The sequence below is a fragment of the Eptesicus fuscus genome, chromosome 22 (genome assembly GCF_027574615.1).
Source record: "Eptesicus fuscus isolate TK198812 chromosome 22, DD_ASM_mEF_20220401, whole genome shotgun sequence".
Classification (NCBI taxonomy): domain Eukaryota; kingdom Metazoa; phylum Chordata; class Mammalia; order Chiroptera; family Vespertilionidae; genus Eptesicus; species Eptesicus fuscus.
In genome coordinates this window covers 3,362,837-3,367,891 of record NC_072494.1, presented here as the reverse complement: position 1 = coordinate 3,367,891, position 5,055 = coordinate 3,362,837, and positions in this window count along the sequence as shown.

Sequence of the window (5,055 nt, the reverse complement as noted above, 5' to 3'; positions counted from 1 at the left end):
GCAAGGGTAACCTGTTTCCGCCGAGCTACAGTGTCATTTGTGACCCATTCCCCAGGCCTCCTTTGTTTTGCTTTTCTTTATTAGAGCGCCCCCGCCACTTCTCCTCCAAAGCATTTCTATCACAACGTGGGAGTTCCGGGGAAAGAGCAGCGGAGCCCGCCTCAATGCACCCGATGGAAACCCATCGGAACTCCTCCATTCACAAGGCCTATCATGTCCTTGTCATGAGAAGCACTAAAGAGAGCTTACGTGGCTAACGTCATACTTCTGCAAAAGATTAATGGTCTGCCTTATCCTAGTGTCAGAGACTAATGGTAGCTTCAATGCATGAATGTCTCTCTCTCTCTCTTCTTCAACTCTGCCACTTCTTACTGTCTGTAGCTCCACATCAGAAAACATTCTGGTAGGAATCAGAAGAAAAAAGGAAGAAAAAGGGAAAAAAAAAAAGCACTTTCTCCCCACTCATTTCTAAAACAGACGTCAGGATTCGCTTTACACGGGAGAGAACACGCCATCTCGCTGTTCCCCGGCCCTCCGACGCGGTGCTGTACAGCCATTTTTAAATCTCTTGCTAACATTTGATGGGCAACCTGTATTTCTACCATTGTGACCACCATTGTGCAATTGTATCTCTTCACTTCTGTGACAGTAAGTGATGTTTTTTATAAACTACACTGAAGTTCAATCTCAGTGATCCTCCTGGGTCCATGTCCAAGTGTGGTCCAGAGGAAGTATCTTCCCGGCTTCCCCTTCCCATGGTAGTGTAAGCTCAACAGGAAAGCAAACCAGCCCCCTTCCATCTGGTCTTTATTTGACCCCTGACACACACTGGACCACGGACACGCAATGCCACACAGACTCGGCACGGGCGACTCAGTCTGCTCGCCCTGCTGAACGCAACCCTTAGTCACACAAATTGAACTTGAGTTGACTATATCAGTTATGATACGACCAAACAAATTTTGTTCTTCGTGATTAAATATCTCAGTGTTTTAACTTATATTTCACACACAACTTGCAATAATGTAATTCCTTGTGCCAGCACTAGAAAAGTACATGAAGCACATATAAAAAGTCGTTAAAAGAATCCTGTAATATCATCTAGATTCCCATGATAAACTCGGGAGCGGTTATTGGCAAGATTTGTGCAAAAGAGAATGATGGGAAGACTTGGGAGTTGTCTGTGCCGTTTAAATGTGCAAACGACCAATTTGCAAGGCAACCCCTGGTTACCCAGATTCTTTGTGTGCAGAAACAATGCAGCCAAAAAAGACAGCTTGAATCAGATTTGGTGTCACTAACTCCCAAAACATATACTCAATATACTATATCGAGCACGTCGTTGAGTTTGGATGGACTTTCCGTATATCAAACATCCTTACCTAACGCCATTTTACAGAAACTAGGATGGGTTGGTTTTAAAATTTAAAAAGTATAGAGTATAATAAATAAGATATAACTTAAATGGTTGTAAATGTTTAGTTTCGCACATAAATCCTACTGTAATTTCCTTCGTAAAGTAAGGATATAACCATTCAGATGAAGCATTGTGTAAAGAAATGCTAATGCTTAAGAAATTCATTTCCATTGTCACAGGTAAGCCATCATCCTCAAATAGCTCACTGTCAAACACGCAGGATAAAATAACCCAATCTTGAAAGTGTCCAAGTTTAGCAAAGCTTTCTCTCTCTCTCTCTCTCTCTCTTTCTCTCTCTCTCTCTCCCTCCCTCTCTTCCTCTCTTTCTCTCTCTTCCCTCCCTCTCTTTCCCTCCCTCCTCCCTCCCTCTCTCTGTCTGCCTGCCTCCTGTGGTCCTTTGGTGATATTGTCCTTCTCTTTGAAAACATTTATCTAATTTCTCCTCTGCTTTGGGGCGTTAGAAAGTTTAGGGGATCTGCTTGTCGTTATACACTCGCCACAAGAATAATCAGCCAATACTTTGAACATCAAGAGTTCGTATGAAGAAAAGAAAGTCAACTGCAGAGATGAACGAACTTTGAAGTCGAGGGCCTCTACCGAACAGCCGGGTTGTCATTCCTCGCTTTTATTTTTTAAAAAGATGGATATGGTGTCACGTACATGCCCACCCTGGACTGCCGCAGCCTTTTGTGAGACACGCGGCTTGTAAAGCCCTTCACCTGCCGCGTGCGGCTCCGTCACCTTCTCGGACCCGCAGTGCGCGCACAGCCAGGGGACGAGCAGGCGCGGGGACTGTCGCTGGGACCGGGACCGTGAGCGTGAAAATGTGATCTGCATTAAACACTCACAGTTCAGAAGCATTTTTCTTCATAAATTATCAGTTTTGTGCCTGAAATAAATAAGAACTTACTCTAATCACTGTTTTATTTTTAAATCTCAAAATAAAATAAATGTTATGAGGGAAATGATGAGCATTTATCAATTGCTCACATAATCCAATCAGTAAAGAAATCCAAACTCAGAAAGCCTTTTTTTAAAAATTCTTTTGTTTTTCCCATCACTATTTATCCCTCCTCTGCCTTCTTCCACCTCCCACTCCCCTTCTCACTCCGCAATCACCACACCGTTGTCCACATCCATGAGTTCTCTCTCTCTCTCTTTAGCTCAGTTCCTCCACCACCACCCCAACCCAGCCCCCACCGGAGCTGTCCACCTGCACTCTGAGTTACTGTCCTCAGATATCCTGGCACAGGGTCTGACACAGAATCATCCCACAGCAAAGTCCAATAACCGAAGAAGCATAAGACTGAGTCGCAGAGTCACCACCTTCCCATGTCTAAACAAACTTTGTTCCACTTGGAGGTCATGAGAAATTAACTTTCCCAATGTATTTTATTGGGAATAGATGTCCATCAGGTCCTAAGGTAACACTCCTAATGCACGGACCGGGACTGTCAAGCAGATAGAAATGGGCTTCCTTTGCTCTCTTGGGTCAGTTGTTCCTTGGAGATGTGGTCCATTTCATTGCAGAACAGAGTAGCTGAAAGGGGCTACCGTCCTTATTTGCATTATTTCTCTCCTTGACACCCATTTTTTAAAGAAAAAAATCTTGCCGAAACCGGTTTGGCTCAGTGGCTAGAGCGTTAGCCTGTAGACTGAAGGGTCCCAGGTTTGATTCTGGTCAAGGGCATGTACCTTGGTTGCGGGCACATCCCCAGTGGGAGGTGTGCAGGAGGCAGCTGATCGATGTTTCTCTCATCGATGTTTCTAGCTATCTATCCCTCTCCCTTCCTCTCTGTAAAAAATTAATAAAAATATATTTAAAAAAAGAAAAGAAAAAAATCTACATTTTTGCCCACCCAACTCTTGGTTCCTTATTTTGCCTTTTTATCCCTGTAAGTAAAGACTTGCGTAGATATATACTCTGTCTTTGGTAGATCAGACTGGGTTTTACCCAAGGGGCATGTGCTAAAGTGGGCCTCTCACCTGTCATCCTCCTCCCTGATCCCGGGTTTGCAAGGGGTGCGTCCATAAGCAATGTGATGCTCGTCAACCTTTTTCCCTAAGTAAATGCATCTTGTAACGCCTTCTAACTAGCACTAGTGAGGACCCTATCTTCATACATAGGAGCGCAAGCAACTCTTCCGCAAGGCAGTGTCTAGTTTCTAAAATTAGGTCTAACTATCCGTCTTGGGGAACGTTTCTCGGTTTCTGTAGATGAGAGTGTTGGCTGGATGGGTAGTAACCCAACAGTCCCCTCTAGAGCTTGAGGTCATTCTAGGGTCCCCTCAGAGTCACCAGAGGGACAGCAGAACTTAACAGAGGTGGGGCAAGGGCCTCCAACTGTCCCTCACCACCTCCCACGAGAGCAACCTCCTCCCTTTTATCTACTTTCTAGAACGTTTCTGTTACACGCTTTCATTGTCAGAAAGCGTTTCTGTTGTTGTAAGTATAGAAACTACTTATCTAGGTGGTCCCCAGGGTTCGGCTCTAACTTCTCCTGAGCTGTGATTCGGGAAGGTCAATAAAGGACGTGCATGCATGGGAACTCAGATGCTTGTGTCACTCCGAATGAAGGGAAGACACCGCAGGGAAAGGAGAAGGGAAAGTGAGCTTACTAATTGGCTTGAGCTAAGACGAACAGTTCATATTGTCCTATCACTGAACTGAACCCCGCTGCCTCACTAGGGATATTCCGTTCGCATAACTCAGTTCAAAATCCATGGTTTCTTCCTCTTTACACTCCTGTCAGCAGCTAACGAATGATGCTAAAACCCTCTCAAATGAACCCCACATTTGGACCAGCGTTTCACTGCATCAGCTCCCACTGAGTGCTTCTCTGGGGAACCACACCATTTCTAGTGGTTCTGAGAAACAGCGGGACTAACGAATCCCCGAAGGAAAGTGGAGCGTGTATCCCGGTAGAAACAGGCCTGGACGACGCTGACATTCCTCCTCGCGCACCACAACCTCCCCAGGGCTTTCTCCAGCCGATTTCAAAGCGTCTAGGTCCCCTGGAAACCTCGCATTGCAGTTCCACCAAAACGAGGGAGGCCAGTTGAGGTCAGAATGTGGCATGCAGGGAGGAGTTCATCCTGAGCGGAGACGACCCGTTCCTTAGTTTGGCAAATATTTACAGTGTGCCTATGAAATACCAGGCGGGCCTGTTTATCAACTGGGCTGTCTGCTGCGGACAGAAAGTAACTCGACTTGAGGACTGCGGGGAACTCTGCCATCCCAGCACTTAACAAGCCTTGCTGGGAGTTTGGTAAGAGTGGGGAGTAGGCACTGACCCCTTCCTTAAACGCTTCTTGATGGAGCTCAGGCAAGATTCAATGTCATGCCCTTGAACCTGCTTACTCATGCCAAACAGCAGGTAAGCCCCATCCCGACGGGGACCACGCTGCCTTTCTCTTGTTTGTGCCTGCGCTGCCCACGTGAGCGCCTGCCTGGCAGAGAGCAGTTTCCCTAAGAACTGCTGACCGAACGAACGAACGAACAAAGCAACCAATTGTTAAAAACTCAGCAATGATCTCAGCCAGAACTCCCGAGTGAATAGCTCAACCTCTGATGTTACTAAGTCATTCATTCCTCACTGGCTTTTAAATTGCTTTAGTTATTTTTGCATTTGTCTTCGT